This window comes from Cetorhinus maximus, unplaced genomic scaffold (assembly GCF_964194155.1).
Source record: "Cetorhinus maximus unplaced genomic scaffold, sCetMax3.hap1.1 HAP1_SCAFFOLD_547, whole genome shotgun sequence".
In the NCBI taxonomy this organism is placed as follows: domain Eukaryota; kingdom Metazoa; phylum Chordata; class Chondrichthyes; order Lamniformes; family Cetorhinidae; genus Cetorhinus; species Cetorhinus maximus.
This window is the reverse complement of record NW_027596489.1, coordinates 112192-137105: the sequence shown is the minus strand read 5'-3', so window position 1 is coordinate 137105 and position 24914 is coordinate 112192. Positions and strand designations below refer to the sequence as shown.

The following is a 24914-nucleotide window of genomic DNA, read 5'->3' as shown; positions in this document are numbered from 1 at the left end:
TGTGGAGCCGGCATCGGAAAAAGTGACCATGAAAACTGCTGGATTGTCATAGAAACCCAACTGGTTCACTAATGTCCTTCAGGGAAGGGAACCTGCCACCCGGTCTGGGCCTACACAAGACTCTGGGGTCAATAATAAAACAAGTGTTAGGGGCAGCAGGAGACCACATGGCCCTTCAAGTCTGCTCCATCATTCAATACGATTGTGGCTTCTCTTGGGCTTCAACTACACTTTCCCGCCCACTCCCCATATCCCTCGACTCCCAGAGAGACCAAAAATCTCCCCATCTCAGCCTGAAATATATTCAATGATGGAGCATCCACAACTTGCTGGGCTGGAGAATTCTATGTGACAGAAGAAGAAAAGGAGAGAGAGAGAAAGTCAGAGAGAGGAGTGGGAGAGGCAGGGGGTGAGGACAGGGCTTTTCATAGGCCTACAAATAAACCAGAACTTTGACAGAATCTCCCAAACCTTCAACCTCTACGCCCGAGAAGGACCAGGGTAGCAGGTGTTTGTGAACACCATCACCTCCAAGTTCCCCTCCAAGTCACACACCGTCCTGACTTGTCTGACATCCAGTACTGGATGAACAGAAATTTCCTCCATTTAAATATTTGGAAGATTGAAGCCATTGTCTTCAGTCCTCACTGCAAAATCTACTCCCTAGACAGCGACTCCATCCCTCTCCCTGACAACTGTCTGAGACTGAACCAGACTGTTCACAATCATGGTGAAATATTTCACCCCAAGATGAGCTTCCAACCACATATCCACATCATCACCAAGACCGCCTATTTCCACCTCAGTAACATCGCCCGACTCCACCCCTTATTTTTAAATTCCTGTATGGCTGCTCCCTGTTGCTGAAATCTCCTCCAGCATCACAACACTTGAAGATATCTTTGCTCCTCTAATTTGGCATACTGAGTGTTCCTGATTTCTATTGTTCCACATTCGTGCACATTCTGTCACTTTCCAAGGCTCCAAGCTCTGGAATTCACTCCCTAAACCCCTCCCATTCTCTACCTCATTTTCCTCCTTTAAGATACTCCGTAAAACCCACTTCTTTGACCAAACGCTTGGTCACCTGCCCTAATATCTCCTCATGTGGCTCAGTGTCAAACCTTGCTTTGTAACAATTCTGTGAAATGCCTTGGAACATTGTCTTACATTAAAAGTGCGATATAAATACAAATTTTTGTTGTTGATTTTGGACAGAAATCACTGGTCCTTCATCATCACTGGGTGAATAACCTGTAACTCCTTACCTAACAGCATTGTGGGAGCACCTTCACCACACGGACTGCAGCGGTTCAAGAAGGTCAAACATCATCTTCTCCACAGGCAACTGGGGACTGGCAATATTTGCTGGTATCTGTGGAGAGGGAAACAGAGTAAACATTTCAGGATTTGCAGAATGATTTACTGGGAGTAAAAATGCTGCAGAATTTGATGATCAATATAAGCTCAGAAGTGGAATAGAAATGGACTATAGCGCAGGAAAAACAATTCCTGACTATGAAAGATACTGTGGGAAGATAAAGCTGGGAACCAGCAGCACATGGTCAGGGGATGGGCAGCAGTGGAAATCTCATTGAGACACAGTCAGCAGAAGTAACAATAAAATACTAACATAACTCAAATAGATCCATTATTAGAGACAGAGGAAGGTGGACTATGGTAGAGAGGTGATCAGGGAGGGCAGAGGTGAAACAGAGCAATGGATGGACATGGATTCAGATCCTCAGTAAAGGAGCCGCACCAGTCCCTGAGACTTGGAACCTCTCACCGAAAACAGAGCACAGCACTAAAAGCTCTAAGTTGTAGATGGATGGTGAAAAATACTCACCTCTGAAAGAATATCACCATTTTCAAAGTTAAACTCTCCTGCTGGAGCCTGCAGCTGAAAAGATAGCAGAAGCACTGGAGTCAGAGAAAAATCTCCCAGTTGAGGAAATACCCAGGGAGTGGGATGATGTCACCGTGTAATTGTCGATGTGTGATGATGTCACAGTGTAATTGTCGATGTATGATGATGTCACAGACACAGAACATCTGGGTCTGTGCAAACCAGTGATCACCACATATTACGAAGGATGTAAGGGTCCTTCAGAGGGGGCAGAGGAGATTTATCAGAATGGGTCGAGGGATGAGGGATTTTAATTGTAAGATTAAATTCAAGAAACTGAGGTTGTTCTCCTCGGAGTTAAGGAGCTTGAGGGGAGATTTGATAGAGGTGTACTGGATTATGAAAGGTAGTTAAATTAAAGCTGTTTCCATTAGCTGATTATGAAAGGATTAAGGGACAGAGATTTAAGATTTTAGGTAAGATCCACAATGTGAGGAAGAGATTTTTTTACCCAGTAACTGAAAATGACCTCAATGTTTACATTCAAAAGCTGGTGCTATTCAGGTCCTGGTGAATCAAGAGACTTTCAGATTTTGTCGTAATGTTTGGTTTCAGTTTCTCATCTCCCTCAAGTATCCCTTGAGTTCCTCCTCTTCTAACATCCTGTAAATGCAATTCAAAAAATCCATCACGGTCAATCCAGGATTGAAATTCAGAAAGAACGTACGTTTCTATTGGTTTGAGTTTGCTGTGTCTAAATCCTCCCATTCTGACCCCCTGTAAAAGGAGTTTCCAAAATCCATCCCTGTCAGTCCAGGATAGAAATGCGCAACATTCTCTCCTCCTGCTACCTGCACCAGGATGACCGCGCATGCGCCATGCTGCACATTGCCCTCTATAAAGATGGCGGCCGTTACCCCGGGCCTGGCGAAGGGAGAAATCCAGAATTTTTCGGCCCGTTCTCTGCAAACACAAGACCGGTACCTTGTTCTTTGGGGTCTGCGGCCTGCACTGTCTCTTTATGAAGCCTCCCTGCCCACTCCGCTGGCTCCATTCCTCCTCACACACCCACTAACTCTGTTAGTTTGCTCCACTCGACATTCTCTAACCCGCTCTGAGCAGCTTCAGTCACAGACCAGCACTGCGCATGCTCATGGTCCGACCGCAATGCGCATGCCCCACCTCTATCACATGCGTATGGTGCTGCTGTTGTGAAGATAGGGCACATTCTGCCCCGCAGCGAATGCTGGGTGGTCGCTCTGCCATTGAAAGATCACGTTGCAGAACAGAAACCTCTGTCCTGTAATCAGAATACGATGGGTGCAATAGGGGCAAGACATAAAATTGTTGAATCAATGATACAGCGGCCAAATTGCTCCAGGGTCCACCGCAATTCTCGCCTGGATGCAGAACAAACCCCGACAGTTAGATCTGAACTCAGTGTAGTCTCAGCAGATGGGGTGAGCTAGTAACATTTCCCCCCTTACATGGAACATTTACACCATGTCTTGCCAGCATCTCTGCTCTGATTGTGGATCAAATCTTTTGAACTTTTAAAGTTGGAGTGTTAACGTGTGGGCAAACTGAATAAAGCCCTTTGCACAAGTGAAGTATCTGAATGGTCTCCCACCACCAAGACTGGGTTGCTGTGTCAGTAAATGGGATGAGAGTGAATCCCTTTCCAATTTTAACTGGTGAACAATCTGTTTACAGTGTGAGTTTACCTACACATTTTCAGCTCAGACATGGGTTTCGAAATCGACTGGTAATGGGTTCCACATTCTTAGCACCACATAAGAAAAAGGAACAGGAGTAGGCCATTCGGCCCCTCAAGCCTACTCCGCCATTTAATAAGATCATGGCTAACCTGATAGTCACCTGAAATCTGTATCCCACCTATCATTGATAACCTATCATCCCCTTGCTTCCCAAGGATATATCGACCTCTGCCTTAATAATATTCAATGACTTTGCTTCCACAGCCTTTTCAGGAACAGAGTTCCAAAGTTTCACGACCCTCTGAGAGAAAAAAAATCGCCTCATCTCCATTTCAAATGGGTGACCCCTTGTTTTTAAACAGCGATTCCGAGTTCTAGATTCTCTCACAAGAGGTAACATCCTCTCCAAATGCGCCCTGTCAAGTACCCTGAGGATTTTTCTGTTTCACTGATCAGGTAAAGTAAAGCAAAATACTGCAGATGCTGGTTATCTGAAATAAAAACTGAAAATGCTGGAATTCTCAGCAGATCTGGTAGTGACTGTGGAGAGAGAGACACGGTTTTCATTTCAGGTCTGTAACCTTTCATCAGAACTGCACTGCATCTAAAATGTTAATCATGCCTCTCAATCCAAAGATGCTGCCAGTTGTAGTAAGGGAACTCAAGAAGGAAATGAAAATCCCCTTTGAGGAATGGAATCCAATGCGAATGAAGGGTGAACTGCCCGACTGACCAGAGACAGTCAAGGCACCTTTCCCTTCTTTAAGACGCTGGAACAGTGACTCTAATGTTAACAGTGAAATTAACTGATTTGAGACATTGAAAGGATTCTCGTTACTGCACATCAGGAATTCAAAACTAATATCGGCTTCGGGACAATCAGAATACTTGGTAACAGTCAAGACAATGAAAGGCTCGAAGGGAGATGGCACCGGTTGTAGGGGAGCTGGTTCCCGGTGACATGGATGTGTCTACAGTGGGTGGGATCAGACTGTTTCCATGTATCCACAATGAATGTCCCACCCTTTATTTTAGAAGAGTAAAACTGATAGAGCGCAACAACAATCTGGGTAGTGGCAATCTGAAGATTAGACTCACTGACACCCCGGTTGGGATACCTTGTCAGTTAGGTTTGTGTAAGTGTCTGTGGCGCAATTGGTCAGCGTGTTTGCCTGTTAACTGAAAGGTTGGTTATTCAAAACCACCCGAGGGGGTGAAGGTTTTTATTGTTTTTCCCCCTCATCACCAATCATTGCCACACAGTTCTGGATTGTCATTGGGTACTTGGGCTGCAAGATATCCCCAAACGGTGGCAGGTCTTTTGTTGTCCAGTGAGCTCCCACAAAAACAGCTTCTTTTTAAAATCACTTTTTCTGTCAAATACAATGAGAAAAGATTTGGACCCATTATGTACCTTCATCTAACCCATTAGAAATCCATGAAATTGTTGGAATCAAACGAAACCCATCAATTATTCTCTCTTCCTCAGCTCCACAGTGAGTGAGACAGGGAAAAGCAGCAAAGCAGCAATATTCCGGCCCCACACTCTCCCATCGCCCGCTACTAGCAGAAAGCGGCGACTGCACCGTCAGTCAGCGGGTTACTACCCATCCCTGGAACGCGAGAACCTCCAATCCGGGCCAAACCTCCCAATACACCGAGCACAGACTCAGGAAAACGCAGGTAGATTATATCCCGGTCACTAAACCTCCGAGCAGCATTTACAGAATACCCGAGTGAGTGAGTCACAAATAAAAGTCACACAAACTTTCTAAACTTTTCACTGTAAAATTCCTTCATTTTATTGAAAATCTGACTGTTGTGAATCTGAAAATGAGCTCGATAGGATTTGTGTTACCAAGTGACTTGTTTTCCATTGTTTGTCCATCAGGTTTGGATTTCAATTTGTGTTGGATGTTGATGCGAATCTGATTTCAAAATGAGGACACAAAGCAGCCAAATATTAAAGGCAGGAGAAAGTGCTGAGGAAAATCGATCACAGTTCTTGGAAGGAGGTGCAGCTAAGAAGTGGAAGATGTGAATGATGTTATTGATGATTGAGGGGAATGCATTGCAACTTTGGGGCATTTGTAGGCCGATTGTGTTCCACACTTTTAAATTCCGACCAAGCTGAGGTATCAGGTAGAAAGCAGCAGGTTTAGCCATGTATGTTGAGATACGAAACAATTCTTTTCCTTCCTGGCTAGCTCAGTCGGTTGAGCGTGTGACTTTTAATGTCGGGGTTGTGGGTTCGATTTCCATGCTGGTGCTGTAATACTTTAACGATCTGAATAAGAGCCGTACGGACTGGAAACATTGGCCCTGTTCATCGCTTCAGCTGCTGATTTTTCCAGCATATTTTGCTTTTGTTTCAGATTTCCATCATTCGCAGTAATTTGCTTTTATCTTTTTACTTTGAAATCTTGCTGCTTAAATAAAACAACAACTAATCACTGCGGCTCCTGTGAAACTTACAAGGCAGACATTCATCACTGAAAGCAACTGACACACGTCAAATTCAAAGTACTTTCATGTCGCATCTCTTTCTGCTTCTGTCTCGCCCCCAGCTCCCTCTGCCCGTCCAGCTCCCAGGTCAATTCGCTGCTTGATGCAGACACAGTCGATTCGTAGGAATTGGTAAAACTCGTGGGTAAAGAGACACCTGGATCTCACCTTCCTGGTTCTCCCAGATACTAATTACAGGAATGTGCACAGTGCCGATTATCCACAGTCACTCTCCTCCCAGTTGTTCAGCTGTTTAAATGATTTTCACACTGGCTTTCAATGTGAAGAAAGCAGAGCTGTGATCAGTTGATATTGTTCAACAGATGTACTGCAGGAAGGTACATGACAGGCCGATGGTAACAGTGTTCTTTGGATGCGGTGAGCTCCAGTGAAGGATTGGCACCATTAATGTGTCGCTCAATTAGTCTCGTGATAAATCTCGTGCTGGAAATTACAAGAAAACGCGCTGAATTTGCTCCGTGTTTTAGTTTCAAAAGAGCCGAAAACAAGGTAAGAAAGTACATCTCGCTAGAGTCAGTTATAAAATGGCAGAATGACCCGTGCTGTTGGGAAACATAAAATTATAGAAAGTCACAGCACAGAAAGAGGCCATTCGGCCGGGCGTGCTGCTTTCAAAGAGCAGTAGTGATTGTTTGATCTATCAGGATTGATATTTGTGCCAGTGCAAACAGTAGGCAGCAAAATTCGTTCTTCTCCCACCCATATTTTGCGTCACACCAACATTTCTATAGTCAGTGCTTTGCAACCAGCCCTTCTCCTCCTCTTCCTTCATTCCCTCACTCCACTTGAACCAAGTGTGATGTTTTCCAGCTCTTGAGGTGCCCTTAAACCCTCACTCCTCTGATTCTGGTGGGGCTTTTAAACGTTTACAAACAATGAATAATCAACACTCGTTCCAAAAAACGAAATAACTCAACATTCCCTGACCGGGAATCGAACCCGGGCCGCGGCGGTGAAAGCGCCGAATCCTGACCACTAGACCACCAGGGAAGTTGGGCTGATATTTTTCGATTTGGCTTATCTACGCTGCTTTTGCCTATTGTTTTCCAGTTCAGATTTCTTTCACCTCAAAACTGCCTGTTTCGGTTCAAGATAAACGACTTCTTCAGCCAATGAAAACAACGGTTGCTATGATCTGGAACATGAAATCGACAGTGAGGTGAAATAGCCCCACAAGCTGCACATGCGCAACTTTCAATTTCCAAAACTCGCTGTTGGTCCAATGGAAGCGCCGATTCCCAGTCACTGGACATCAGGGAAACGACCAATAAGGCTTGACATTTGGATTAGGGAGGCAACTTTTGACATTTATTTTTCTTTCCCGACCTCCTTCAGAGACAACTTTCTCCGACTAATTGGTCTGTTTAGGTTGAACACAAGCGACTTCTTCACCAATGAGAAAAACAATTGCTGTTAGCTGGAACATGAAATACTTTCCTCCTTTAAGACAGCTGTTATAACCTCCCCCTTTGAACGAGCTTTTAGTCATCTGACCGAATATGTGGCTCAGTTTTACACTTTCTAATATAATGATTCTGGGGAACGCCTTGTGACGTTTCATTAGGTTAAGGCGCTTTATAAATATAAGTTGTTGTTGTAGGATATATATATAGAGAGGGCCACTCTCCTGTTTTATCGTTCACGCTGATACTTTTCTCAGCGACATTTTAACATGAATTCATACAACTAATGTGAATCAAGTTTGCGACGTTAAAAACGTTTTAACCCCCTCAGGGAACTGAACCACATTGACAGTCGCAGAGGAGCAGACACAGAGAGATATACACCGAGAGTGACAGAGGCCTAAGGAGAGACACACACCCAGAAAGCAAGGGTGTTATCAACTTGGCTCAGTGTTTGTTCCATTTCCGAAAGCAAATTCCCTGAATGCTGACAAATGAATGGGAATCAGAAAATACGGACGTATTTTGATGGGTTTCCTTCTAATTAACTGATAATTCGTTTGGTTAAAATCAACAATGGTGAAAACTTTAGTCAGCAAGATTCCAACCCTTGTGCTCATGTTTACAAAAATTTAAATTATCGTGATTTCGCTCACACTCATCTAAACAAGCTTGGATAATGCTCTGGTCAGGTTTCCAACCGCAGCTCCATCATATGTGAAGTGAATATGACCCCCATTCGCCTCTATAAACCCTGCGCTGTAAAGATCCCAATGGAGCTGTCTGGAATGTTAAACTGTGACGTCATGCAGCAGCACTTTGGGTCTTTGTTTTGAAGAAATGGAATTCGGCTGTTCTCATTAGGAATGCTGGAGACAGACTGATCAACAATGTCATCATCAATTGGCACAGCGCAGTAAGAGGACCTTCCATCCATCGTGTCTATGTCAGTTTTGTACAAAGAGCTTTATAATTTATGACAATTTCCTTCTCTTTCTCCTTAGCCCTGCACAATTCCCATTTGGAAACTCCATGTTAAGAAAACCAATATTGAAAGCTTCAGCTCGTTCCTCACCTGAGCCAATACGTACTACTTGCTTCAGGCACTGACGTTTGCAGTGAAGGAGAACAAAGCAATATAATTTACAGGCTAGCCTGGATCTTTTTTTATTCATTCACGGGATGTGAGATCCGCTGTCTAGGTCAGCATTTGTTGCCCATCCTTATTTGCCCTTGGGAAGGTGGTCTGCCTTCTTGAACCGTTGCAGTCCATGTGGTGTAGGTACACCAACAGTGCTGTTAGGAAGGGAGTTCCAGGATTTTGACCCAGCAACAGTGAGGGAACGATGATATATTTCCAAGTCAGGATGGTGAGTTACTTGAAGGGGAACTTCCAGGTGGTGGTGTTCCCATGTGTCTTCTGTCCTTGTCCATCTGGCTGGTAATAGTCGTGGGTTTGGACACTGGTGTCTCAGGAGCCTTGGTGAATCCCTGCAGTGCATCTTGTAGAAGGCACACACTGCCGCTACTGTGCGTCAGTGGTGAAGGGAGTGAATGTGGATGTGGTGCCAGTCAAGTGGACTGTTTTGCCCAGCCTCTTCAGTGTTGCAGGGGCTGCCCAGGCAAGTGGGGAGAATTCCATCACACTCCTGACTTGTGCCTTGCAGATGGTGGACAGGCTTTGGGGAGTCAGGAGGTGAGTTACACGTTGCACGATTCCTAGTGTCTGACCTGATCTTGTAGTCACAGTGTTTATATGGCCCGTCCAGTTCAGTTCCTGGTCAATGGTAACCCCCAGGATGTTGATAGTGAGGGATTCAGATATGGTAATGCCATTAAACATCAAGAGCGATGGTTGGATTATCTCATGTTGGAGATGGCCATTGCCTGACACTTGTATGGTGCGAATGTTACATGCCGCTTGTCAGCCCAAGCCTGGATATTTCCCACGCCTTGCTGCATTTGGACATGGATTGCTGCAGTATCTGAGGAGTGGGGCATGGCTGAACATTGTGCAATCATCGGCAAACTTCCCCACTGACTGACCTTTAACAACAACTATCATCTTCCTTTGTGCTAGGTATGACTCCAACAAGTGGAGAGTTTCCCCTGATTCCCATTGACTCCAGTTTTGCTAGGGCTCCTTGATGCCACACTTGGTCAAATGCTGCCTTGATGTCAAGGGCTGTCACTCTCACCCCATCTCTGGAGTTCTGCTCTCTTGTCTATGTTTGAACCAAAGCTGTAATGAGGTCAGGAGCTGAGTGGTCCTTACGGAACCCAAAAGGGGCATCAGTGAGCAGGTTATTGCTAAGTCAGTGCCGCTTGATAACACTGTTGATGACCCCTTCCATTACTTTACTGGTGATGGAGAGTAGACTGATGGGGCGGTTATAGGCTGGGGTGGATCATTCTCACTCTTTCATTCCCAGTTTGGTAGAAAGAACGAGGAGAGACATGATAAATTGCAGGGTTTCGGGGAAAAGGTTGACAAGATGGGCAGAAAGACCGCTTTCACTGCTGTAACCATTGTATGAATTCATATAAATAATGCGATAATCAGGGCAACTTCTGTAGTCGTGGCCGAGTGGTTAAGGTGATGTACTAGAAATCCAGTGGGGTTACCCCACGCAGGTTCGAATCCTGCTGACTACGTTTTCCATTACTTCCAATTTTGACCGCGCGAATTAATGATCGATGAATCGAGGAAAAGAGATCCAAACACATCCGTGGTCTCTTATTTCCATTCATTTCTCGGCCTTCTGCAAATCTCCAGTCGGAACTGGAAAAAAAAATTAGCCAATTTGGTGACATGATTTCATTCTGGCATGTGTCTCTCCTTAGGCCCGTCAGTCTCGGTGTATACCTGTTTGTGTTCCTCTGTGTGGGTCAATGTGGTTCAGTTCCCTTAGGAGGTGAAAACATTTTTATGAACACAAATTGTATTCACATTAGCTATGCAAATTCACATTACAATGTTATAGTGAAAAATATCAGGATGAAAGGTGCAAGAGGAGTTTGTCTCTTTCTATATATGGACTACAACAACAAATTATATTTATAAAGCTCCTTTTACCTAATGAAACGTCACAAGGCGTTCCCCAGGAGCATTATATAACAAAGTGTGACACCGAGCCACATACTCGGTCAGATGACTAAAAGCTCGGTCAAAGGGGGAGGCTCTAAGAACTGTCTTAAAGGAGGAAAGTATCGATTTCATGTTCCAGCGAACAGCAATGGTTCTTTCATTGGCTGAATACGTCACTTGTATTCAACCGACATAGACCATTTGGTCAAAGAAACTTGTCCTTGGTGAAGTTTGTAAAAGTAAACTCCACTACAATTTGGCGGCCTATAAACAGCGCCCACCAATGTTTGCTGCCTCTCGCTGTTTCTTAGCTCCACCCAAACTGATTCTACATCTTGATCCTTCAATCTAAGATCCTCTTTCACTAATGTACTGATCTCGTTCCTTGTTTACAGCGCGACCCCGCCTCGTTTTCCTTTTTGCCCATTCTTCCTAAATGACGAATATCTTTGAATATTCAGATCAACCAATCACACTGTTCTTTGAAAGCAGCACACAGGGCCGAATGGCCTCTTTCTTTGCTGTAACTTTCTGTCATTTTATGTTTTCTAACACCACAGTTAAGATGAACTTTCTTATCTTCCATGTGATGCTTTGAATTCAAGACAATTAGCAAATTCAGCGAGTTTTCTTATCATTTTGAGCACAGAATTTGGAACTGGACTCGTTGAACGACATTTAAATGGTCTCAATCGTAAGAAGCAGCTCACTGACTCCAAACAGGCACCGTGAGCGTCAGCCTGTTGTGTGCATTCTTGCTGTACATTTTCTGAGCTATAAGCTAATCACAGCTCCACTTTCTGCACATTGAATGACAGTGTGAAAATAAGCACAATTTCAAATCTTAACTATGCATATTAGTGATTTTCTTTGTGTGCCAATGTGGTTCAGTTTCCCACTTTCACCAACCAAACATTATCCACGTTAGTTCTCTGACTTCATATCAGCAAAAAAAAAAGCAGTTAACAGGACATTTCTCTCTTTATTTTGAGTGGAGACTGTTCAGCAACTAAACTTCTGGATGTTACAAAGCAGAGGATGATTGAAGTTTTCACATGATCTCATTAAGTAGCTGAGAATGCTCGAGGGGCCGAATGGCTAATTCCTGATCATTTTTTTAATATTCTAATTCAGTGTCAATGTTGGTGAAGACAATGTTTGTGTCTAATCTGAATGTGGTAGTGAGGCCGAGCGAGATCAGCCGCTGGTTCAGGTTTCGATCTCTCTGGTGATTTGGGTTTTACTCCCACTGCTGCCAAACTTTCTGGTGGTTTGTTATTTGAGGGGCTTCCCAAAAACTCTCCGTGCGGTGAAGGAACAGCTGAGCTGTGCCGTGTTGTATTTCAGTTGGAAGAATAAGGAGAGACAGTGTAAATCCCAGGGTGACTGGGAAAAGGTGGGGCAATGGCACGGACTGGAAGACCTTCTTTCACTGGAACTCGCTGTTTTCATTCTATTATTTTAAACCAACAACATGCAGCCTTTACCCAGTTGTCCTGGCCGAGTGTTTGAGGCGTTTTTCCACGTGGTTCCAATTCTGCCAACTCCCCTTCTTCTCATTCCTGATTGACACAAACTGTCAGCAGAATAAATTATCAGTCAAATGAAAAAGAAAACCACCCAAACACCCTCGTGTTTCTGGCTTCAGTTCATCTGCAAACATTCACTACATTTGGAGTCTGAAATGGAACAATAATTGGCCAAGTTGGTGACATCCTTGCTTTCTGGGTCTTTGTCTCCCCTTCGGCCTCTGTCACTCTCGGTGTATGTGTCGGTGTGTGTTCCTCTGTGTGTGTCAATGCGGTTCAGTTCCCCGAGGGGATGGACACATATTCACCATCACAAACTTGATTAACATTGGTTGTGCAACTTCATATTAAAATGGCAAAGAGAAAAATATCAGGATGAACGATGCAAGTGGAGTTTACAATGTTTGAAAGGAGGTGCAGCAAAGAAGCGGAAGATGTGAATGATGTTATTGATGATTGAGAGGAATGCATTATTACCTTGTGGATTTTGTAGGTCGATTACCTTCCACAGCTGAAATTCAGAACAAGCTGAGGCTCCAGGAGGAAACCTCCCTGAATTTTCACATGGGAAATAACGCGCGTGCATGCCCGGCTCGGCTGTGACAGAGACAGGGCGGGCAGAAGACCCTCTTTGTCTGCTGTAACCATTCTATGAATTCATATAAATAATACAGGCTTACTGCCAAGATCTGTAGTCGTGGCCGAATGGTTAAGGCGATGCACTTCAAATCTATTGGGGTTACCCCGCGCAGGTTCAAATCCTGCCGTCTATGTTTTCCATTATTTCTGATTTCAACCATTGATCCCAGAAACAGTAAATGGAATCGACATTTTCACAACACCTGCAGTAGCAAAGTTTGACCAGTGGATGGCAGTGAAACCGTGATTGCTCACATCACATGAAGCAGGCGCTGTCTCAATTATTACTGCATTTGGCACTGTCTCTGTTCATGTTAAATTAGACGCCGTTTCTGTTTCTATTGCACTAGGACATGTCTCTGATCATATTAGAGAAGGTCATCTCTCAGTTGTTTCTGTAATTGGCTCAATCTCAGTTGTTTATGTACTGGGCTAGGGCCACAATACAGTTGGCACTATCTCAGTCATGACTGCACTGAAGCAGGTCTCGACTAGAGTTACAATAGGCCATGCCCCAGTTGGCACTGCACTAGATCTTGTCTCTGGTTATAGAAAACTAGAACATGTTTTTATTTGCATTTCACAAGACTCTGTCTCAGCTATTACTCCAGGAGAACCTGCCACGTGTCTATCAAACTGGACCCTGTCTCAGTTAATGCTGCACCAATACATGCCTCCATTCATATCACACAATTCCCTGTTTCTGTTGTTATTGTCCTTTATCATGACTTTGTTATTTCTGGACTTGTTCATGTCTCTGTTCTTATTGATCTTGTACATTTGCTGGTATTTACTTCACCAGGCACTGCGTCAGTTGATATTAAAAAGAGCCCTGAATTATGTGAAGCTCCACTAGACCCTGTATCAGTTTTCTTCAATTGGATCCGGTCTGTGTTATTACTACGCTAGGCAGGTTCGTATTACACAAGATCCTGTCTCAATTATTACTGCACTCGGCACTGCCTGACTTATGTTTCACTAGGTCGGGGCCCTGCTTATAATGCACTCAATCATGTCCGCACTTATATTCCGCTATTTCAGAACAAGTTACACGAGACTCTGTATCACACTCGAGCTTGTCTGTCTTTTTAATTAAGATGGATCCTGTCTTTGCAGAGACTTTGTCTTTGTACCTCTGTCTCTGCTTCTATTCCACTCTCCCTTTCCCTGTTTTTACTCCACGAGATCAGATCTGTCTCTCTTACACTGGCGGCAGTCTCCGTTATTACGACTTAGACTCTCTCTGGGAAGCAATTACCCTGAGCCCTGTGCCTGTAATAACTGCCCTATTTCACTTGATGTTGATCCAGGCCCTGTATCAGTAAATATTGCACTCGCCCCGTCTCCACTATTACAGCAGTAGAGCCTGTCTATGTTAATATAGCACTGGTCCTCGTCCCTGTTATTCGTGCACTAGGTCACGTCTTTGCTTAAGTAACATTAGATGCTTTCTCTATTATTACTGCACTGGTAATGTCTCTGCTTAAATTGCACCAGGCCCTGTCTCAGTAATTACCACACCAGGCTCTGTCTCTGTTGTTGCTGCACTATTCTATGTTTCTATAAGGTGGACGTTGAGTTGCAAATGGGCCTCTAACTTTGGCCTAAAACTTCAGATTTCTCATTGTCTGTTTGTTCTGCGCAGCTCCAGATATTCATTTTCATTACAGCCAACAGTGTTACATATGAGACATCGCCTGTTCTGTGTGTCTATATGAAAAGAAATCATGCTGCACAATTGCACAAAGATAAAAGATTTATCCTCACCAGAATGTTTCATTTTATTTTTTTTTCTCTTATTCAAACTGTAACTACAGATCGTCTAATAACGTAAATATTCATTGGTAGTATATTCTGTTGTGTGCTCTTGTTTAGAAATTCCTGTCATACCAACCATTTCTTTGCTAAGACCATACTCACTGAATGTCTGTCATCTCTCTACCTGAGCGTCTAACTCACTGAAACTTATTGTTCTCTCTCTCAGATAAAAGCAAAATACTGCGGATGCTGGAAATCTGAAACAAAAACAAAAATACCTGAAAAAACTCAGGTCTGACAACATCTGTGGAGAGGAATAGAGTTGACGTTTCGAGTCCGTATGACTCTTCATCAGAACTAAGGAAATGGAGGAATGCGGTGAAATATAAGCTGGTAGTCGAGGGTGAGACAGGTAGAGCTGGATAAAGGGCCAGTGATGGAGGCAAAGAAGAGTTGTCATAGACAAAAGGACAAAGGGGTGTTGATGGTGGTGATATTGTCTAAGGAATATGCTAATGGGGACATTAAGAGTAGCAAGCAGGACAAGCTAGTGACAGATGGCCCTAGTGGGTGTGGGGTAGGGGAAAGGGATCGAAATGGGTTAAAATGTGGAGATAAAACAATAGATCGAAATAAATTTTAAAATAGGTATGAAAAGAAAAATACATTTAAAAATATATATATAAATTATTGGAAAAAGGGGGATCGGAAAGGGGGTGGGGATGGAGGAAAGAGTTCATGATCTAAAATTGTTGAACTCAATATTAAGTCTGGAAGGCTGTAAAGTCGGAAGATGAGGTGCTGTTTCTCCAGTTTGCGTTGAGCTTTACTGGGACATTGCAGCAGGCCAAGGACGGACACGTGGGCATTCTCTGCGTCAGTGTGTGTGTGTGTGTATACATTTGCATATGTGAGTGTGCGCCTGTGTGTGTGTCGGTGGTGTGTGTGTGTCAGTGTGTGTGGTGTGTGTCTCTGTGTATCTTCGTGTGTATATGTGTGTGTGTGTGTCTGTGTCGGTGTGTGCGTGTCTGTGTGTTTTGTATCTGTTCGTGTGTCTGTGTGTGTTTCTGTATGTGTCCGCGTGTTTGTGTGTGTGTGTGTGTGTGTGTGTCTTTGTGTGCTTCTCTGTCTGTGTATGAGCGTGTGTTTCTGTGTGTTTATGCGTATTTGCGTGTGTTTGTGTGTGTGTGTCTTTGTGCATGTATGCATGTATGTCTGTGTGCACCTGTGTATGTCTGTGTCTTTGTATGTGTGTGTGCCTGTGTGCATGTTTGTCTGTATGTATGTATTGGTGTGTGCCTGTTTATGTGTGCGCATGTGCGTCTGTGTGTGTCTGCCTCTTTGTGTGTGTGTGTGTGTGTGTGTGTTTGTGTGTGAGACACGTCATATTGTTTGCAATTGAATTTCACAATGATCTTCATCATCCTTGCATTCATGAAAGATGACGGACATGCAACAAACGAATCTATTCAGATGGGTTGTCTCCAGGTGCTGCACAGTTTCTGATGGCTGAGCTTAATCCTTGAGGGGCAGTTTCTGTCACAAGTGACTCAGGTGAAGCTACAAATGATGTTCTGGGTTGTTGTTTCCAGTCTTGCCGTCTGTTGCCAAGCCGCTGTAGTCATTGCGATGCACAACAGTCCACAGGAAGTATCGCCATCTTCCTCCGTCATCATCTAGTGAAATTCATGTAAGATAATCGCTAATTAGGGCCTCCAAGTCACGCTTGTGAGTGTCATACAAGCAGAGCTTTGGGCGTCTCACTGTCCGCCTGGCCCTTGGCAATGTGGCCACCTTCCATCCTGTAAACAGGCCCGAGCCATCCAACCTCCCTCTGTTTGCTGAGCCTAACAGACTTGGAAGCTCTGTCTTTGTGAGGACTGCCGCTTCCTGATTGTGTCCCGACAGGAGATACCCAATAACCACCGCACACAGTGCAGATGGAAGTTGCAGAGTTTCTTTCCATGATTGGTGTAAGTCCTCCTTGTTTCACAGCCAGACAAGGTACTGAGGACACAGCCCGAATACACCATCAGCTTGGCCCCAAGGGTCAGCTTGATGTTAATTCATGTACGTTTCATGAGCCAGGTGATATCTGTTTACCCCGTGTGTGTATCAGGAACTGCATCAAGGAGCAGACTGTCTGTCACTGTGGAACTTGGGGAGCAGTATTAACCAACCACTTCCAGCCGGGTGTTATCTAGTGTGATCAGTGGTGGAAGTGCAACACCTTTCCCTTTAAACATGGTTTTCTAGAAATTTTTCGTCAAATAGAACAAGTTACAAGCATGGGAGAGATGGTGAATGAGTCGCTGTTGGTTTTGCACATTTCTTGTGCACCCCAGTGCGGGGGGTAGGGGTGCGCTTATGCTCTGTCGTTGTCGGCCTATTTCATTGAAAAACGTGCTATTAATTCCAGAATCTACGATCCAAATGTGGTTCCACAAGTTGTAGCTCCAGTAAAACCTCTGCTCCAGGTGAGGTTCGAACTCACAACCTCAGAATAGCCGCTGACTGCACTGCTATATAAGTACCGCGCACTAACCAATTGCACCACTGGCGTGCTCACACGGCTCCCCATTTGACCTAGTTACATTTTTCACGGATCACTGGGGTCAGACATGATTCCTTGATGGTAGATTAGTCAATGTGATCTCAATAAATTTTAATGATATTACATGAACTGCAATATATTTTGAATGAAATAAAATGCCGACAATGGGTCAGGGAAACTTTGTTAATTTTCACACACTGAGCATGGACACTGCCGGAGCTCCTGCGCCTTTTTCAATATTGTTTTCCTTAACTCCGAGTTTTCAAAAAGGAATTGGACAAATATTTGAAATGGAGAAGCTGCTGGGTTATGAAGAAAGAGAAAGATTTTGGGACTAACTGGGCAGCTCTTTGTAAAAACCTGGCGAGGGCACGATGGGTCCTAATGAGCTGTGAACTTTTACGATTCCATTTCTCGATCAATTTCTCTCCGGTGTTCCTAAATATCCCAGCCCAATCCTATTTCTGCAAAGCATAATCCAGAAACACCGCATCACGACACAGTTTGAAATTCTATACAAGTCCCTTGGGCTAACTCGCTGCGTGGGGTTTCTGTTGTGTCAGCCATGATCTTATTGAATGGCGGAGCAGCACCAAAAAGCTGAATGGCCGCAGTTCCTCTGACCCGGGCTGAATGGCCTCAAGATTGTTACCTTGGTTCTGATTTTATGGAACTGTGAGGGGCTCGAGCGACAAAATGGTCTGTTCCTGCTGCTGTTTGTTATGTTCTTATTCAGCACCAATACCACTCAAGGCAATGGTTACTATCATATTGCCAGCAGTAGCGTGTTTGAGTGGTCCAAGGCGCTGGATTTAAACTGCAGCCTCGATCCATTCGTGGATTTGAATCTCATCACTGCCAAAGTTTCAGTTGGTTTGTCCTTTCAAGACGTTTCATCAAATCCCTTAGGATAGGCTCGGGGCATTTGACACATGACGTGGTTCGTCTTGCTTGGAAGAACAAGGGAGGATGTAGAAATTGAAGGATGAGTGGGAATTGGTGGGGCTGAATGCTCTCATTATCTGCTGTAACCATTCCATGGTTTTACATGAACAACATTTACACCACAGTACGGTCTCCAGTCATGGCTGAGTGATTAAGGCGATGGATTGGAGCTCCACTGGGATCTGCCCCCACAGGTTCGCGTCCTGCCGATTGCACTGCTCAGTGTTCTGTCCTTTTGGAACCCCCAGGATTAATTATTGGCTAAATGGAGTCAGAACCTTCCAAACGCTCCCGTCTGTTTTTCCTGTTTCACTTCTGTGTTCCTTCTTTCCTGTTCATCCATAAGCATTCACAGAATCTGCAGTCAGAATTTGAAACAAAGCTGAGTTAAATTGGTGACATCCTTGCTTTCTGAGAGTTTGCCTCTCCTCAGAACTCTGTCACTCTCGGTGTTAATGTGTGTGTGTCAATGTGGTTCAGTTCCCCGAGGGGTAAACACATTTTTACCATCACAAAACTTTATTCACTTGTATTATATATCTTCATGGTAAATGGTACAGAGAATAACAACAGGTGTAAAAGTTGCAAGAGGAGATTGACGCTTTCTGTGTTTATTTAAGTGGAGGCTGCTTATTGATTCAATGTCCATATGTGACACAGCGGAGGAAGATTGAAATGTTCACTGAGCAACATTTGAACAGACAGTGGATTCACTCGGTGTGATGGTGTGTTCCAGTTCGGTATATGCAATCAGAGAATCAATTTCTATTCGTTGCTTTGAACCCAATCTTTCTAATAGGATGGATGTTATGCACATGTTGTTAGATTTTCTCTCTTTATTTGAAATGAATATTCATAAATCTATTTGTGTGGAAACTAACTGAATAACAGCAGAACTGGAAAACTTTGGACAAGATTTCCTTGCAGCCAAAGGACACAAAGCAGAATTATGTAGGTAATATAAGTAGAAGCAGGAAGAGAGGGAGTCTACTTGACCCTCGGTGGTCTTAAACCATTAAACCTTCAGTTGGAAGCTAATTTCGTTCAAAGGTATGCTATAGAAACACCCTAATGGTTCAGATTCGATGCTTTCACCGCCTGGGTTCCATTCCCTGTCTCAGTGTTGTGCAAAATGTCGTAGCTAGCACCCAACTGATGGTTTGGAAAAGAGTCATATTAAACTTGAAACCTTAACTCTGCTTCTCCCTTCACATTTGCTGTCAGGCTTGCTGAGAACTTCCAGCACTTTCTGTTTTTATTATAACATGAATTACTGTCTTTATCATACACATGATCACAAGAAATTTGAGCAAGAGTAGATCACACGGCCCATCGAACCTTCTCCATCATTCAATTCAATCATGGCTGATCTTGGGCTTCAACTCCATTATCCTGCCCATTCCCCATATCCGTTAGTTCCCCAAGAGAGCAAAAACTTGTCCAACCCAGCCTTAAATGTATTCAATAATGGAGCATCCACAACACCTCTGGGTAGAGAATTCAAAGATTCACAACCCTTTGGATGAAGTAATTTCTCCTCATCTCAGCCCGAAATTATCGACCCTTTACCCTGAGACAGTGCCGCAGTGTTTTAGACTCCCTGACCAGCGGAAACAATCTCTGTGTCCGCCCTATCAAGACCCCTCAGAATTTTGTAGGTTTCAATGAGATTGCCTTTCATTCTTCTAAACTCCAGAGAATAGAAGCCCAATTTATTCAGCCTCTCGTCATTGGACAACGAGCTCATTCCAGTGACCAATTTAGTGAACCTTCTCTGTACCGTCTCCACTGACAGTATATCCTTTTATAAATATGGAGATGAAAACAGCACACGGCATTCTCGATGCCGTCTCACCAAAACCCTTCTTTATTCTTGCTCTCCAATCCCCTTGTAATAAAGGCCATTGAGCTTCTTAATTTCTTGCTGCCCCTACATGCTAACTTTCGACATTGCTTGTCCAAGGACACCCAGGTCTCTTGAACATCAGCACATTCACTTTCTCACATTTTACTGTTTGAACTTTTACAACCAAGTGAACATATTCGTACCTGCCGACATTATATTCCATCTGCCATCTTGCTGCCCACTCACATGACCTTTCAATATACTTTTAAAGTGCTCTTCTCAAAGGCTACCTTGCCACCAAATTTCAGCTATATGCCCCAGTGAGAATTGAACTCACGACCACTGGTTCACAAGACCAGTACTCTAACCACTGAGCTATAGAGCCACTTGCTATGTCCTGTTCACAGTAAGTCCCCTCGTGGAACGAGGAACAGGGCAAAGTTCTGCATGGATGATATTTGATAGACCTGGAAATGTCTGAGATGGAGAACAGAGAATTAAAAGATGCGACATGAAAGCGGCAGAATTTGATGTGTGTCAGTTGCTTTCAGTGATGAAAGTCTGCCGTGGTAATGTGGTAATGATTTTACTGCCGCATGTTTACACTGACACAAATATCACTCCTGACCAATCAATCGCAACTGCTCTTTGAAAGCAGCGCGCCAGGCCGAATGGCCTCTTTGTTTGCTGTAACTGTCTATAATTTTATATCTCCCAGCATCATTTCCCAGTCATTCCGACATTTTATTACATTCTATGGGAACGTACTTTCTTACATCCTCGCTTTTGAAGTCAAGACACTGAGCAAACTCAAAGTTTTTCTTTAATTCCAGCACAGGGTTTGGAACCAGACCAGTTGAACGACACTTTAGTGGTGCCAACCTTTCACTGCAGCTCACCCCTTAAAAACAGTGGCTGTCATTGCCCGAAGATATCATTTATGATAAAATTCTGTAGCAGAAACTTATCTCTGGAGAAAGTATCTGAAAAAGGGCAAATGCGGCGTAGATAAAGCACGTTGCAAGGATTATAGATAACTTTCCTCTTAATTTAGAGGTGAGGATTCGGCCCTTTCACCGTGGAAACGATTCCCGGCCAGGCAATGAAGGTTTATTGATCTGGCATAAACTGTTAAAACAGGCCTGATTTACTTATTGATTGAAAACCGAAACGCACAACCGCTTCGACAGAACCAATGGAGTGAGAGTTGAAATTTCACATCAGAGCTGCAAATGGCACACGTGGAACAGCTTCGAGAAGAAATACATTTCCTAATGTCTGATGGATATCAGTTTGGACTATTTGTATTTACAAATTCATTCTCGCGAAGTGTCCATTGCCTTAACCACTCGAGCACAAGGACTAGGTGTCTGTTTAAATGTTGCTCAGTGAAAATTTCAATCATTCTCCACTTTGTAGCATATGGACACTCAGCAGCTGAACAGTCTCCACTCAGAAATACAGAAAGAAAATCCCTTTTAAATCTTTTGAACCTGTTTTTATTTTCCCACTATGATTTTAATATGAAGCCACACAACTAAGGTGAATAAAGTGTGGATGGTAAAAATGAGGAACTGAACCACATTGACACACACAGCGGAACACACACACATATACACCTAGAGTGACAAACGTCGAAGGAGAGGCAAATACTCAGAAAGAAAGGATGTCACCAAACTGGTTCAGTTTTGCTCCATTTCCATCTCTGGATTAAACAAATCCTTGCAGATGAATGGAAATAAGAAAGCACGGGAGTTTCTGTTTGATTCTATTTACCCGATAACTAATCCTGTTGGCACCTGGTTAAAATAGGGAACAACGAGAACTGCAATCAGCAAACCAACATTGGGGAAACCCCGATGGATGTCAGGAACATCGCCCTCAACACTCGCCAGCGACGAACAGCACTTCCTTAGGGAAAACATGTTCATATCAAATCAGAGACGGCTATAAAGTAAGTCTTTCGGCCCGTTGTGTCTGTGCTGGCTCTCAGGAAGAGCAACTAAACCAATTCCACACACCCGCCTTTCCTCCACACCAGTTTCTATCGATATTGTCTCTCCTCGTTCACCCTGTCAAGATAAAGGACCACAACCCGCCCCACTCCCCGTATTAAACTGGAGTTGTCTCTTGCTCACCCAAAGTGAATTCCTAACGTGCCCAAAAGTGGGAAGCAACTGAAAATTTGGGAGCAGTGGGTTTTGGACCCACTCCTCCAGAGACTGGAACCTGAATCCAGCTCTCCAGTTTGGAGAGAAAATGGAAATAGATTGTAGATATCAGCTCAGAAATAATGATGACCTGCTTGATCAGGATAAAGTTCTTTTGTAATTCGATATGAAATCAATTGCATAAATAAATAATGTTTGTATCGAAAACTGTCAGAGGAATCCTAGTCCAACTCTTCATGTCATTGTGTCAGGGAAACTTTGTTAACTAAGGCAAACTGTGCATGGATTCTGCAGAAACTCCTTCTTCAAGCGAGAAATGGACAATGATTGAAAGGGGGAAAACTCAGGTTTAAGGAAAGAGAGAAGGAATTTGAGACCACTTGGTTAGCTCGTTAAAAATAGCTGGCACAGATACGATGGGGTGAAAGGCTTCACGTTGTAGTAAAAACAGAAAATGCTAGAAAAACTCAACAGATCTGACAACACCTGTGGATTGAGAAGCAGAGTTAATGCTTCAAGTCGGCCTGACTCTGAAGAAGAAATATATGGACTCGGAACGTTAACTCAGCTTCTCTCTCCACAGATGTTGCCAGACCTGATGAGTTTTTCCCAGCATTTTCTGTTTTTATTTCAGATTTCCAGTATCTACAGTATTTTGCTTCCATCTTAGGTCTTCTTACTGCGCTGTGCCATTTGATGATGACATTGTTGATCAGTCTGTCTCCAGCATTCCTAATGAGAACAGCCGAATTCCATTTCTTCAAAACAAAGACCCAAAGTGCTGCTGCATGACGTCACCGTTTAACATTCCAGACAGCTCCATTGGGATCTTTACAGCGCAGGGTCTGTGCAGGGCAGTGGGGGTCACGGTCATTTCACATGTGGCAGAGCAACGGTTTGAAACCGGGTAAGAGCATGGTCCAAACTTGCTCATTTAAGTGTGAGTGAATGTTCAATAATTTACATTTGTTGTTAAAAATGAACACATGAGTTCGAATCCTGCCGCCTGAGGATTTATCATTTAAATAGGAAAAAACCTATCCAAACACATTCGTATTTTATTATTAATTTGTTGGCATTCAGGAGGTGGCGTAGTGGCATTGTCATCGTCTGGAAATCCAGAGATAAAAACAAAATACTGTGGATTTAAATAAAAAAAGAAAATGCTGGAAAAATTCAGCATGTCTGGAAAGAGAAACAAAGTTAATGTATTTCCGTATGACCCTTCTTTAAAGTTCTTTGAAAGCAGCACACAGGGCCGAATTGCCTCTTTCTTTACCATAACTTTCTACAATTTGATATTTCCCAACATCACGGTTACTTCTTTCACACTCATTCTGCCATTTTATAATCCACTCTTGCGAGTGGGTTCAAAGCTTAACAACGTGCACAAGGCTGGGAGGAGTCTGCGACTTTGGATAATCGGCACTGTGCACATTCCTTAAATCAATATCTGGGAGAATCAGGAAGATGAGATTCTAGTTTATCTTTACCATGTCACCTGCAAACTCACTATTCCTAAAATCCTTGGGTCCCACATTGCCAGTCCCTGCTTTCCATGGAAAGTTTGGGTTCATGAACTCACTGTACCTGCACCAAGCAGATAATTGACTTGGGAGCTGGATAGGTAGAGGGAGCTGGAGGCGAGGCAGGGACAGGAGCAGAAAGAGATGCGACAAGTGTTTAGAATTTGATGTGTCTCAGTTACTTCCAGTGATGAATGTCTGCCGCGTGTTCCCTTGTCAGTTTCATAGAAGCCGCAGTGGTGTGTTTAGGAAATTGAGCAGCTTGTGGGGCTATTTCATCTCACTGTGAATTTCTTGTTCCAGCTCACAGAAACCGTTGTTGTCATTGACTGAAGAATTGGTTCCATCTAAAATGGAAACATGGATAAAAGCAACGTCGATAAACCAAACTGAAAGCAACTTGACAGCTTCCCTAAAAAGAACAGAAATAAAAATATCTGGAAAAACTCAGCAGGTCTGACAGCATCTGCGAAAAGGAATACAGTTAACGTTTCGAGTCCGTCTGACTCTTCAACAGAACTAAGGAAAAAAGAAGAGAGCTGAAATATAAGCTGTTCTAAGGGGGGTGGTGGTGGTGGTGGGTGGGGGTGGGGGGTGCGGCGGGGGTGGTAGAGCTGGATAGAGGGCTAGGGATAGGTGGAGATTGCCAAAAGATGTCATAGACAAAAGGACAAAGAGATGTTGATGGTGGTGATATTAGCTAAGAAATGTGCTAATAGGTGACATTAAGTGTAGAAATCAAGACGAGCAAGGTACAGATAGCCCTAGTGGGCGTGGGGGGGAAGGGATCCAAATAGGCTAAAAGGTCGAGATAAAACAATGGATGGAAATACATTTAAAAATAATGGAAATAGGTGGGAAAAGAAAAATCTATATAAATTGTTGGTAAAAAAAAGGGGGGATCGGAAACGGGGTAGGGATGGAGGAGAGAGTTCATGATCTAAAGTTGTTGAACTCAATATTCAGTCTGGAAGGCTGTAAAGTGCCTAGTCGGAAGATGAGGTGCTGTTCCTCCAGTTTGCATTGAGCTTCACTGGAACATTGCAGCATGCCAAAGACGGACATGTGGACATGAGAGCAGGGTGGTGTGTTGAAATGGCAAGCGACAGGGAGGGCTGGGTCATGCTTGCAGACAGACCGAAGGTGTTCCGTAAAGCAGTCACCCAGTCTGCGTTTGGTCCCTCCAATGTAGAGGAAACCGCATTGGGAGCAACGAATGCAGTAGACTAAATTGAGGGAAGTACAAGTGAAATGTTGCTTCACTTGAAAGAAGTATTTTGGCCCTTGGACGGTGAGGAGGGGGGAATTAAAGGGGCAGGTGTTGCACCTTCTGCGGTTGCATGGGAAGGTGCCGTGGGAGGG

At 43.8% G+C, this 24914-nt stretch overlaps 3 non-coding genes and 1 pseudogene across 3 annotated transcripts; 2 read left to right on the top strand and 2 right to left on the bottom strand.

The window, feature by feature from the left end:
• Positions 1 to 24914, top strand: part of LOC144674055 (uncharacterized) — a 96004-nt pseudogene that overhangs the window by 34556 nt on the left and 36534 nt on the right.
• trnae-uuc (transfer RNA glutamic acid (anticodon UUC)) lies at positions 7012 to 7083 on the bottom strand. Its single transcript has one exon. It is a non-coding gene; the product is annotated as a tRNA-Glu (tRNA).
• On the top strand, positions 10070 to 10151 carry trnas-aga (transfer RNA serine (anticodon AGA)). Its single transcript has one exon. It is a non-coding gene; the product is annotated as a tRNA-Ser (tRNA).
• On the bottom strand, positions 20168 to 20240 carry trnat-ugu (transfer RNA threonine (anticodon UGU)). The gene has a single exon. It is a non-coding gene; the product is annotated as a tRNA-Thr (tRNA).